Raw genomic sequence first — 14,557 nt, 5'->3', positions numbered from 1 at the left:
AAGACCCCAGACACTACTCACCAAGGTCGAATGTAGAACATTGTCTTTATAAACAGTGTTATGCCAGTTGAGCTAGATGTTCCCTGAGACGATGGCCCCACAGCCCTCCGCCCAGCAATTCAGTCCCTCAGGGAGTTTGAATGTTAAGTTGACACATATTTTGGGGGGACACAATACGATCTGTAACATGCAGATTCTGACTTAGCAAGTTTGCTTTTCTAGGTGGTGCTAGGCTGTGTCTGTTGCACTTTGGCTAAGAGGATCTAGAACCTGGGAGCTCACTAAACATGGAGAATTGCAGGCCCCATACCAAGCCCATTCAACCAGAACCTATATTTTAAAAGATCTCTAGGTGATTCCTAACACTTCTAAGTCTGAAAAGTATTGGTCTAGATGACCCGTAACAAGCTCCCTGGCTCTGACATACAAAATCCTTCGAGGTATGACCTCTCCCTACTTCCATTTTATTTCCTTGCAGTTTTCATTTGCCCACTACACCTCAACAATTCTGACTACTTGTAAAGCCTATCTGTGCCTTGCTCTGCCTGATTTTATGTGTTTGCATTGTGGGGAGGGTTGTTCCTTTTATACTGAGCAGACCCTTCCCTTTTGCTTGCTTCTTTACTACTCATCCTTCAAGATTTATGTATTAAGTCCTCCAGGGAAGCTATATTTAACTATTCCCAACCACCATAGCCCCTCAGTTAGGTACTACTTCTCCATGTATCCACCATTAACACCTACCATACTGAATTGAAATTACTCATATATGCGTTTAACTCCCTATCTAGACTGTTAATTTCTGGAGTGCCAAGAACATGTCCTATTCAACTTCTTATCTCACTGCTTATCAAGATTCCCGGTACATAGTGTGTGCTTCTACTTCCCAATGGAGCATTTAATGGTATGGAGAACTCAGTAAGTGCTCAGCCCAAATCTATTCTTTCCACTTTGAATCTCAGCAACTAAAGGAAATCCTACCACAGCGTGATACTAACACTCTTTTGTGCTCTAAGGACGCGTGAGTTTTTGAAGGCTCAAAATCCCCAGAATAAATCAGCTTTGCGGGGCTATCTTCAGTAATGGTTTTTAAGTTGTTGTTGTTGTATGCCTTCCAGTCAATTGCGACTCATAGTAACCCTATACACAACCCTATAGGACAGAGTAGAACTGACCCATAGGGTTTCCAAGGCTGTAATCTTTATGAGAGCAGATCTTTTCTCCCTAGAAGTGGTTGGTGTGTTCGAACCACTGAGCTCTCAGTCAGCAGCTGAGCACCATCAGGGCTTCTTAACAATAGTAAGAGGGGGGTGAAAAGAGCATCCACTCACTTGAGTTTTATGCTCCTTATATTTTTGATGTTAATCAAAGCTGAAGTTGCTTCCCAAACGCCAAAGGGAGGAAAGACGAAACGGATCATTTTCATTCGCCTGGTGTTCTTTTAGCTCTTTCCCAGGCTGACTGAGAACAACTTGCATCCTGTCCAGGCCCCATAATTTCTGGTTGTTAAAGAAAGACGCAGGGGTATTGCCAAAGCTTCGTGAGACCTTTATTCAGTGTAGTGTGACTTGAAGGATGTGGGGAATGTGGGAGGGCAGTTTACTTTGATTTTCTTCCTGTGGCCCACACAGGAAGCTCTCTCTGTAAGGGTAGAGACTTGTGCCTGAGTTAGCTTTCAATTTAATTTTGGATGTGGAATATGTACATACATTCAACACATATCTATGAGTTGTCCCCTGTGTGTTAGGACTCTATGTTGGGGAGAGTGAGTTTAATGAGTCATAGATTTTCCTTCAAAGACCTCCTAGTTGTGGTCAGGGAAGGCCATGCAGCTAAGTGTGGTCCAAATGAATAAGGTGCTATGAGAACACAGAAGAAAAAGCAATTACTTCTATGCTAGTGTCGTAAAAAAGATAACAAGAGTTGGCATGGAAAAGGAAATTTTAAGAAATGAAGAAAATTACTAGAAATAGGAAAAGAAAGGGCTTCTAAATAGGAAGCTAGCATGTGCCAAGTCAAAGAGGGAAAATAGGAAAAGGTGCAATCTCAAAACATAGTCCAGAATGACCAGAGCCGAAATGAGGAAGGCAGTGCCCCAGGATATTTGAACATTATCTTTAGAATTATTTGAGGCTAGGCTTAAGGTTTATTTCACTAAACAGGATTTGCCTTTCTGTCTGCCAGGCCCCTGAGGGCACCATCAATTTAAACCAGATGCCATTGAAATGAACTCTGACTCATGGTGATCCCATGTGTGTCAGAGTAGAACTGTGCTCCACTGGGTTTTCAATGGCTGATTTTTTGGAAGCAGATCACCAGGCCTTTCTTTTGAGGTGCCTCTGAATACTCGGACTCCACAACAAATTTAGGGGTATTTTAAGTCAATTCCTGATGAGTCTTCTTGACGACACAGGGAATGTGAATGTATAGAGATGAATTCTAAGGGGAGATATTTCCCTGCTTCTATCTGGAGTCAGTATTGATCCATGTAGTGTTCTTATGCTTCCTTAGAGTTTTTTTTTTTTTTTTTTGATTTTTTTGATTTTATTCATTCCATAAGAGCATTGCTCTTTTGGGGTCCTGGTTATATATAGCTATTTATCTTGGTTTAAGCTCTATTCACAATATGTTGTTGTTGTTAGGTTCTGTGGAGTTGGTTCTGACTCATGAAGACCTCACGTTCAGCAGAACAAAATACTACCTGGTCCTGCACCATCCTCAAAATCATTGTTGTATTTGAGTCCACTGTTGCAGCCACTGTGTCAGTCCATCTCTCTGAGGGTCTTCCTCTTTTTCACTGACCTTCTACTTTACCGAGCATGATGTCCTTCTCTGGGGACTGGTCCCTCCTGATAACATGTCCAAAGTAAGTGAGATGAAGTCTCACTATCCTCGCTTCTAAGGAGCATTCTGGCTGTACTTCTTCCAAGACAAATCTGTTAGTTCTTCTGGTAGTCCATGAAAGCAAGAATACTGGGAAGATTTTTTACCAGTGTTTCATTGGCTACACAAAGACATTCGACTGTGTGGATTATAACGAACTATGGATATCATTTCGAAGAATGGGAATTTCAAAACACTTAATTGTGCTCGTGCTGAACCTGTACATAGACCAAGAAGCAGCTGATCGAACACAACAAGGGGATACAGTGAAGTTTAAAATCAGAAAAGGTGTGCATCAGGGTTGTATCCTTTCACCATACTTATTCAGTCTGTACGCTGAGCAAATAATCTGAGAAGATTGACTATATGAAGAACAGGGCATCAGGATTGGAGGAGGACTCATTAACGACCTGTAATATGCAGATGTCACAGCCTTCCTTACCTAAAGTGAAGAAGACTTAAAACACTTACTGATAAAGATTAAAGACCACAGCCTTCAGTATGGATTACAACTCAGCGTAAAGAAAATAAAAATCCTCACAAATGGATCAGTAAACAACATCATGATAAATGGATAAAATATTGAAGTTGTCAAGGATTTCTTTTTACTTGGATCCACAATCAATGCCCACGAAAGCAGCAGCCAAGAAATCAAATGAGGTATTGCATTGGGCAAATCTGTGGCAAAAGACCTCTTCAAAGTGTCATCATGGATTGAACTGTGTCTCCCAAAAATATCTGTCAACTTGGCTAGGCCATGGTTCCCAGTACTGTGTGATTGTCCACCATTTTGTCATCTGATGCAATTTTTCTATGAGTTGTAAATTCTATCTATATGATGTTAATGAGGTGGGATTATCAGCAGTTATGTTAATGAGCAGGATGCAGTCTACAATATTAGGTTGTATCTTCAGTCAATCTTTTTTGAGATATACAAGAGAGAAGTTAGCAGAGAGACAGGGGGACCTCATATCACCAAGAAAGAAAACTCATTCTTTGGACCAGGGTCCCTGCGTACAGAAGCTCCTAGACTAGGGGAAGATTCATGACAAGGACCTTCCCTCAGAGCCAACAGAGAAAGAGAGCTTTCCCCTGGATCTGGCACCCTGAATTCGGACTTTGAGACTTCTAGACTGTGAGAGAATAAATTTCTGTTTGTTAAAGCCATCCACTTAACAGCATTTCTGTTACAGCAGGACTAGATAACCAAGACAAGTGTAAAAATACAAATGTATCACTTTGAGCACTAAGATGTGCCTGACGCAAGCCATGTTTTTGATCCTCCTGTATACATACAAGAGCTGGGCAATGAATGAGGAAAATTACAGAAAAATTGATGCATTTGAACTGTGGTATTGGGGAAGAAAATTGAATATACCATGGACTGCCTGAAGAATGAATTCACAAGATAACAACAGACTATACATATATATACACAAAATATGGTCTAAATTAATCGTGATAAAATCTTTCCTCTTTGATATTGATTATGCAAAGTGTGGAATGGTCATGCAATTCTAACCAAAGAAATCTTTGGGGCCTTCTGAAAAAGATTTTTGTATTTCTGATATGAGAGATCTTTTGGAAGGTCTCTTTTCCCCTGTAATCCTTATTTCTGTCTCAAACTCCAACTCCATTATTTGACAATACTATGCTTGGATATGTGTCATCCATCTTGTGACCAACAGGTAATAAGCCAACATACTGCTGATGGCCGAGAAGAATAATACAAAGAGCCTTGGTCATTGGTAACATTACGTAGCACCTGTATCAAGCATGGTACCACTTACCTTCTTCCTGTTATTTGAGATAACTAAAGGTCTTTATTGCTTAAGCCACTGTGGGTGTGGTTTGCCACTTGTAGCAGAATTCATCATAATTGGTACTCTGGACAAATTAACTCCAGGCATATGATAAAGAGTTTCATTTTCAGAGCTAGAAGTGGTCAGACATTACACTGTTTTTTTTGCACTGCTTTTTAAGGATTTACCTGAGGATTTATTTCAGTATATTGAGGTAGGCAACTAGGAAAGGAAACAGTAGATCTACCTTAGAAGAGCCGTAAAGGGAAGTCCCAGGATGCTAGCATAAGGCCTGGAAGTCACAAACTAGATTGGAGAAAGAAAAAAACAGAGAAAGGGTTCTAAGTACAGAGTAGGGAGGCAGGTAGAGAGAGAGGATCCCAGAAACAACAATAATAATAATAATAATAATAATAATAATAATAATAATAATAAAAGTGTTGGTCTCAATGGATGGGAAATATGTACCCAGAGAATGTGAGCCTTAGGGAAGCGGGTAGTGAGTCAATAGGAAAGATTTGGTACAAATATGAAACTGTGTTGTTGCATGCTAATAACTGAGGAAAATTCAGGAAAGAGAACCCATTTCATCTTACTTGTAGGGATATTCACCACCTTTAAGCAGTGCATAAATCTTGACATTGGATCCATCTAGGCCTAGCAATAAATATTACAGGGCTTTAAAAATTAAACATAAATAAATACACATACACATATGAGAGATCTGGTGACATATTTCCAAAAATAAGTCGATGAAAACCTTATGGGTCACAATAGACTACTTTCTTTGGATACATCATCAGAAAGGATCAATTTCTAGAGGATGACTTCATGTTTGGTGATGTGGAGGGCCAAGGAGGGTGAAGGAGACCCTTAATGAGATCAACTCACACAGTAGCTGCAAGGATGGACTCAAGATTGTCGTAACCTTGAGGATGACATGCTACCCAGCAACAGCATTTCGTTCTGTTATACATAGGATAATGCTGAGTTGGAGTCGATTAGGCTGCAGCTATCTATCTGTCTGTCTGTCTATCTGTCAATCTATTTATCTATCTATCCATCTATCTATCTAGTATAACCAAGTAAAGGTAAACATGTAGAATTAACCTTCCAAAAAATTATAGGAGTTCTGATTGTGGTTGCATGACAATAAATACAAATTATCATTATTGACACTGTAAAAATATAGCTGACAAAAAGCAGAAATTCATAATGTAGTAAAAATTGAGAGAAAGCGTAAAGGTGTTTGGATCCTTAGCTTACAATATGGTAATAATCATTATATATTGGTTAGTACTGATTGAATAGGAAACGGATGTTTAAGTATGCTATTTAATGTTAAAAGTAACCAACAGAAAAACAGAAGAAAAATAGAATATCAAACATTTGGAGATTTAGCAAGGAAGAACTATACTATACAAGAGGGACTTTTTATCTTTTACATTACAGTATCTTAAAAAATCCCCTTGTTCACTTATTTATCTTTCAAATCCCACCTTAGATTGTCATCAGCTCTATGAAATATCCCAGCTTTCTGCCACTCTTGCTCCAGGTTGCATGAGTTAATAACCGTGTGCCCTTCTATGGCATGATTTTATTCATCCATCCATCCCACAATACTTCCTGAGGTTTTATTCTATTCCAGATTCTGTTGTAAATGTTAAAGATACAACTGTTAAAAAAAAAGATGTATATGGGAATTCCTCTCACGAAACTTAACGTTTTATATGGAGGGAAAAAATTAAAGATCTGCTTGTAAAGTTAAATAAGGAATTACAGTTATCATAAACCAAAAAACCAAGCTCATTGCTGTTGACTCGATCCCAACTTATGGTGACCCTGTAGGACAGAGAAGAACTGCCCCATAGGGTTTCCAAGTAGTGGCTGGTAGATTCGAACTGCCAACTTTTTGGTTAGCAGCCATAGCTCTTAACCAGAATTATCATAGGGGCTATGAAAAAGGCATATAGGAGACTAGGAGAGCGCAGAAGCACAGGACGGGGCCTAGTTTGGAGCATCCAGGAAGGTTTCCTTAAGAAGGTGTGGTTTTTATGAGCTGCTCTCTGAAGCACGGATAGAAATGAACTCAGTGAGTGGGTGGAGGTGTGCAACACATACATTGTAAGACGGACATGGTGCAAGGCAAGGAGTGTGCCATGCTAAAGAGAAATTCTATGAAGGCCCCATGTGGTTGGAGTATGGAAACTGAGGGAGAAAGAAGTTCAAGACAATACTGGTGAGGGAAGCAAGGATTGCATCTTATAGGACCTTGAGGCCATGTTAGGGATTTTGTCTTTCTAATGAGAGAAATGAGAAATTACTAAGGATTAACTTCAATAAGATTTGTTTATGACTACAGCAGGAGTGAGAAAACCATAGTTTGTGGCCAAATTTGGCCCACTACCTGTTTTTGTAAATAAAGTTTTATTGGAACACAGCCATACTCATTTGTTTGCTTACTGTCTTCAGCTACTTTCACACTACAGTATAAGAACTGAGTAGCTGTGACAGAGATTGTATGGGTCACAAAGCTTAAAATATTTATTATTGTGTCTTTTAAGAAAATATTTGTTGACCCCTAGAATAGACCATTTTATAGATAATGCAAACAACTGTTCCTGCCAGCACATACTGCTTTCAGATCATCTCTATACTTACTTGTCTCTCCTATTATTAGTCTGGAAACCTTGGTGATGTAGTGGTTAATAGTTTGGTTGCTAACCAAAATGTCAAAAGTTAGACTCCATCAGGTGCTCCTTGAAACACCGTGGAGCAGTTCTACCCTGTCCTATAGGGTCACTATGAGTCAGAATGAACTCAATGGCAGTGGGTTTGGTTTTTTTTGGTTTTATCATTGGACTAAGGAGCTCTGGTGGTGCAATGGTTAAGCACTTGCCTGCTAACTGAAATGTTAGCAGTTCGAACTCACCAGCCTCTCTTCCAGAAATAAGAACTGACCATCTGCTCCCTTGAAGATTGCAGCCTAGGAATCCCTACGGAACAGTTTTACTCTATCATATAGGGTTGCTATGAGTTGGAATCAACTCGAAGGCACACAACAACAACATTGTTAGACTGTGAGGCAGGGACTATATTCAATTCATCTTATTCTCCCCAACTCCTAACATATTATAGGTACCATGATTAATCTATTGATTGAGTCAATCTTGTTCATTTACCTCATAAATCATCTAGTCCAGGTGCTAATTTAACTGATTTAAAAATCAAAAACCAAGGGAGGTTAAATAAACTTCTCCAAAACACTCAGCAACTTAGTGTCCACATTGGGTCCCAAATCCAGGTCTCCTGACTCTCAAAATTTTGTCGTCTTTGTTTTTACTCTAATTCAACTGTCCAAATTAGTCTAAAAATGAGCAATAATTTAAACATTACTAGAATCAGGAGACTGAGAGGTATTTGTCTACTTATGAGTCGTGATGACTCATTTAGGAGAAAAATATGCCCAGGAGCTTTGTCTCAATCTATGTCTTAATTGTTTCTATATAGCAGAGGTATGTGCAGTATCTTAGCAAGCTGGGCTCAAGAAACACCCTAGAAAGCTTTGGTGATTCTGTGAGGAACTCTACACGGAGGTCAGAGATGAGGAACATGCTGCAAAAATCTCCTTATTGCAGTTCCAAATGCCTGTTCACCCTTTCTATTAGGAGGCTAGAAATATAATTAGGAGACAAGCACCACAGATGCTACAGTTTACAATATCCAGAAGAAACAGTTGAAATGGGTAAGACATGAAAGGATAATTTTGCTTATACAAAATAGCAGACTGAAAACTAAAACCAAGAAAAACAAACAGGCAGATGGAAAGAGTAGAGAAGGCATTGGCACAGCTGTGAGCAGGATTTAGACACCCAGATGCAACATGATTTGGGAGGGGAGTTGGGAAGGAAGGGATTCTGGAAAAAAAAAAAAACTCTAGATTCAAAAAAAGATTCTGGAGAATAACAAGTTCCTCAGCTCTCCACCTGCAGGTTGAGCTTTTTGGAACCCATCTCCTGACATAATTATTGCTGACAGTCATTTCTTGGGGGATGAGAGTAGAGGACTCAAGGACCGAAAAGATAAATAGACGTCATTCCTAACAAAGACAGCAGGGACAGTAAACTCAACAACTATGATTGCAGTGTAAGAAGAAGGATGTAGCTGTTACCCAGAGAAGATGAATGGTAGGGCTGAGTTTTATTATTAGCAGCATTATTTAGAAAACAGCACATGTGTCTGGCTGCCTTTCCAAATAGCGCCATTGAAGGAGGAGGGGCAAGAAAGAGAGAAACCTCACACATTGAGTTCCTACTATGTATTAACCTCTGTTCTGGAAACGTTACGAGTCACGCTCCCCTAACAACACAAGAGAACATCCCAAGGATGTTTGCTTCCCTATTTTTAGGGGTTAGGAACCTGAAGGACCAAATAGAGGAGCTGGGATTTATAGTTAGGTCTTTATGATGCCCTAGAGAGTATTCTGACCACGGAAGTACAAACACAAATCAAAGTCGTCAGGAGAAATGCTTCTGTTTTGTAAAATCAAAGATAACATCAAAAGGGAACAGCGATGGGTTCTTCAGAAAATGGAGACTCAGAGAGGAAAGCTGTGTTGGCCAGAAGAGACTCAGCAAAGGGGTGCTTAACCCTGCCCTGCCTGCACAGCACTTTGTTCTCACTTTTCTCTAAATGTTTGTCATTTTTATCACAATTGGATGTTTATGAATTTTTACTCTAACTACACTGTGAACTCCTGAACCCAGCAAAAAGCCTCACCCTACTTAGGGTTGCTGACTGGCAGGTTCCAGGAGGCCCCACGTACGTGGGTGTCAATGTGAATGTTGTTCTTTCCCATCGAGTCCGTTTCAATTCGTAGCTGCCCTACAGGACAAAGTAGAACTGCCCCATAGGGTTTTCTAGGTTGTGATCTTTACAAGAACAGATCTCCAGGTCCTTTCTACCGCAGAGCCGCTGGTGCGCTCAAACCGCCAACCTTTCTGTTAGCAGCCAAGTGCTTCAACATTGCACCACCAGGGATTCTTGTCATCGTGAATGATGAAGGCTGGAGCTGGGCTACACAGGGATCCCACACAGAGCAGGTGTATATGTAAATGTATGTGTGTGTGTATAAAGGAATGGTTCCGCACCAGCAGACACTTTCCAAGACGTTCTCTGTCAGAACTTGCCTCTCTTTCCCCTGAGATCTCAGGGCACTCTATTTGATAAGCTCCTCCCCACCCCTATCCTCATCCCCCTACCACACACTCACCACAGTCCTATCTATCAGACTGACTTATCCCTAGAGCTATTTACGTCCATGAATGGTTTTTCTCTTAGCTTCCTTGAAGTGCCCTGGTCAAGTGAAGTGAGTGCATATTTTGAACAAAATAATTAGCTTCTTTCTAAAATAAGATTTCCTTATCTGTAAAATGCGGATCACAAACCACTTTGACACATAATGGATGCTAAGTGTATTTTCTCCATTATCTGTTTCTTTAACCCCTCCCAAAACACAGAGAGCAGCACAGGGCTAGGCACCCTGTGTGGAGGCTCCTTGAATGGGGGTTTAAACTGTTTTTCAGTGGGACCACTCTGTCTGCTGTTGCCAGAAATAAGTCAGATTTGCCATGTGTGGGAAGATACGTCTCTTCATGGGAAGAGAAAAAGCATAGTTGTGCATTCCAGCTCCTGGGCTGCTCACACCGGCTATTTCGGGGAAGGGGAAAGCCAAGCTCACAATACTTTCCCCAGAGAAATGATGCCAATGTCAGCTGTTGGGCTGTGTCGTTAAAGCAGATGAGAAAAGGACTGCAGACACTTTTATGAGCCCAGAACACTCTGCCTGGAGATTTTATGAAGACCACAGGAAACCAGAGAGACAACGACAGTCATACCCTATTTTTGTGGCTGGTGAGGAGCAATCTTGGTGCTCCCAGAGTCTGTTTGTGAATGGGGAAGTTACTGTTGGAGGTCATGTCAAAGTGAGCCTTATTCAGAAAGCTTGTGGACTTGTTAGAGAGGGAAAGCTCCAGGCCAAGCAGCTGTGGGCACAATGCCCACCTCCTTCCAGAATTGCAAAGAAAATCTTTCCTTTTGGTTCTAGGGTACTCAGGAAACTAGACTTTCAAGAATGCTGTTTGGCTTAAGTCTCTATGGTTGCAGCATTGCATCTGAAATCTCTATATACTGGTTTCCTTCTTTCTTCACATGACAAAAAATGAGGCTCAGAAAGGTTGAGAACCTGCATAGACACACAAATGGTAAGTAGTGGAATTGGAATTTGATTCTGTATTTTCTTCTTTACCACTTTGCCTCCCTTCCTAGGCCCAGAGATGCAGATTTAAGGCAGTGAGAGGAAAAGGGCTATACAAATGAATCGAAATGTCCTCAAATGAAGTCTTGCAGGTTTTTATTTAAGCCTACTAGCTCAGGAGGGATATTTTTCAGTGTAAATCACTGCGTTTCTAAGACATTGATCCACAGTGAAATAGGAGGGAGGTGTACAAATTTCTGGCAGTTTACTTTCTGCTTTCATAGTATTGCAACTGTGTTTTCCCTGAAACCCTTGGAGAGGGAAGGGCCAGATGCTCCAGAATATTCCTGAAATGCAGAACTTTTCTATTTATACTGACATCTCGTGGTAGTCCTTTGTAACTGCAGTCTTCATTGTCTCCAAACAGAACATTCAATATTATCAATATTTATTTTACTCATACATGCATGAATTGAACCAGAAGTTACCAAGAACCTTTTAGGTTGCTAGGCACTAAATAATACCAATACATGCTTACAGAAAAAAAAAAATAGGAAAGATCAAACTGAAATTTCTTATATCACTTCAACTGTGATACATAAAAAAACTTACAATTTAATGATCACTTGTATAGTGATACCCGTTGCTGCCGAGTCGATTCTGACGCATAGAAACCTTAAAGGAAACAGTAGATCTGTCCCATAGGTTTTCCAAGGAGCAGCTGGTGGAGTTGAACTGCCAACCTTTTGGTTAGCAGGCAAGCTCTTAACTATTGCGCCACCAGGGCTCCAAAGTCATGACAGCCTAGTTAAATTATCCAAGTTTAAACAGTTCATAAGTAGTGAAGTTAGGGTTCAAACTCTGATATGTCAACAACCGTGTGAAAAAAAGCAGGAAGAGATTAATTCCAAAGTTGGCGTGTATGTATATATGTGGGCGTTTGTGTGTGTGTGTGTGTGTGTGTGTATGTGTATAAAGGGTTCTTGGAGAAGATGGCATTTGAAAAGGCTTTTAAGAAATGATCAAGTTTATTTTATACAATTTAGTCCATAAAAATAATAAGTTATCAGACTTTAGATTCCTAGTGGTTAAATGGCGTTCCATTTAATTCAATTTACCAACCAAAAATGCCCACTGTTGATATTATTGTGTACATACTACAGCTGATTTTTCCATGCAAACTCACGAGTATATGTACATACAAACAAAAAAGGGGATCATTCTGTATTTACTGTTTTGTAACCTTATTATTTTACGTAATGTATTAGTTTTCCATTGCTGTGTAGCAAATTACTAAAGATGTTGTGGCTTAAAACAACACCCATTTATTATTTCACAGTGCTGTAGGTCAGAAGTCCAGCTGGGCTTGGCTGGGTTCTCTGTTTAGCAACTCACAAGGCCAAAGTCAAGGTGTCTGCTGGGCTGGACTCCTATCTGGAGGTCCTGGGGAAGAATCTGCTTCCAAGCTTGTTCAGGTTGTTGGCAGAAGTCAGTTCTTTGAACTGTAGGAGCAAGGACCTGTTTTTCCTCTGGATGTTGGCCAGGGACTGTTCAGCTCCTAGAGACTGCTCTCAAGTTCTTGCCAGTGTTGCCTGCATCTCAGCAGTGGAGAACCTCCTTCTTATCAAATCTTTCTCAAGCTTCCAATCTCTCTAACTTCCCCTTTTGGTACCAGCTGGGGAAAACCTTCTGCTTTTAAAGGGCACGTGTCATTAAGTTAACCAGTTGCCATCAAGTTGATACGTTACATAGTAGAACTGTGCTCCATGGGGTTTTCAAGGCTGTGACCTTTCAGAAGCAGATCACCAGGCTTTTCTTTCAAGGGGTCCCTGAGTGGGTTCCAACCACCAATCTTCTGGTTAGTAGTTGAGCGCTTAACCATTTAAGCCACACAAGGACTCACATCATTAGGTTTGAATCATCTTAATTATCTCCCTACTTAAGGTCAATTGAATAGTAACCTCAAATTCATCTGCAAAATCCCTCTTGCTATGTAATGTAACATACCACGGAAGTAACTCCAGGGGATGAAAGTCATGGGGGCAATCTTAGAATTCTGGCTACCCCACCTAACAATCATTTTTTCAGCTTTTATTTATTGAGGGTCTACTATGTGCTAGAAGGAGCCTTAGTGGCTCAAATGGTTACCTGCTGGACTGCTTACTGAAAGGACTGCATTTTCAACCCACACAGCTGCTCCTCAGGAGAAAGACCTGGCAATCTGCTTCCTTAAAGATTACAGCCAAGAAAACCTGTCACATGGGCTCGCTATGAGTCTGAATGGACTTGACAGCACCTAACAACAATAACAACAACTCTTATGGCATCTTTTGCTAGATGGAAGATCTTTTCAAATCCAGTTTATTAATGCTTTCCTCTATGGTTTATGCTTTTGCCATATTACTTGGGAAGGCTTTTTTCGATTCCTTATGTATATATTTTCTTTTGAATTTAGTTTTATTATGGGAATTATTAACTTGGTCATAAATTAAGGATTTATGTTATTTTTCAAAAGGGTCACCGGTTGACCTGTCATTTAATGAATACACCAAATGGTTCATTGTGTCTTAAATGTTTATATACACTTGCTCTCTTTCTGGATTTTTTATAGAATTCCACTGCTCTGGCTCTCCAGGATGGTCCTAACACTATCTTAATTGTTACAGCTTTATGATCTGTTTTAATATCTATAAGTCAAGTCAAATGCAGGAGAAAGATGTGGCAGTCTGCTTCCATAAAGATTTACAGCCTTGGAAACCCTATGGGGTAATTTTACTACGTCCTACAGGGTCGCTATGAGTGAGAATCACTATTGTTCTTAAAAATGTCCTGGCCAGTATTATAAGTTCACCCTTTCAGATGTTCCATAGATAGAATTTTTAATTCAAGTGCAGACTTTTTAGTTTTCAAGAAGAGCACAAGACCGGTATGGAAAGGCAATTAGCAGGTTGAGAACCCTGTGAATGAACTTCGTATGTCTCCGTGTTCTTCCAGCTGTTTGATCATGGCCTTTAAAAGCAATCTGATCTCTTCTTTAATGGGTAGACCAATCATTTGTTTGGGAGAAATTCTGGCTTACAAGTGAAGCAAAAATAGCATGTATTTTTTTTTTTTTGTCTTTCTCTCCTATTGCTAATTTTGGAATCTCAATACTAAAAAGAAGTTGGGAATCTCTTTCTTCCAGGCTAAAGAGTGTCTTTGTTCCAAGTTCACATGTATTAGCACTTCCTGGAGCCCACTGACTGCAGTTCTCGGGAGACAAGAAGGAACTTTCACTGAGAATGTTCTGCCTGGCTTTTTAGACCTCTCTGGAATTAACTTCACGTTTCGTCCATGCCACCCTAGGTTGCTATGGAAACATGACAGCTCAGGAAAAAATACAACAAAGATTTGGAAGAAATCAATGATGCCGTAATCCCCTTTTCAGTCTGTCTGTGTGTTGTGAGTGTGTGTGCGTCTGTGTGTGTGTTTGCATGTCCGTGTGAGAGCTTGGTATCAAAACCCGCATTGTCACCTTTTCCTGAGCACGCGTGCCTTTCTGACATTCTCAGAGTTGGGACTCTTCAGCCCAGCAGCCCAGCGCAAGGGACCACAAAGAAGCTTTTACCTTTCCTGT

This window comes from Trichechus manatus, unplaced genomic scaffold (genome assembly GCF_000243295.1).
Source record: "Trichechus manatus latirostris isolate Lorelei unplaced genomic scaffold, TriManLat1.0 scaffold00023, whole genome shotgun sequence".
In the NCBI taxonomy this organism is placed as follows: domain Eukaryota; kingdom Metazoa; phylum Chordata; class Mammalia; order Sirenia; family Trichechidae; genus Trichechus; species Trichechus manatus.
This window is presented reverse-complemented; position numbering follows the sequence as displayed.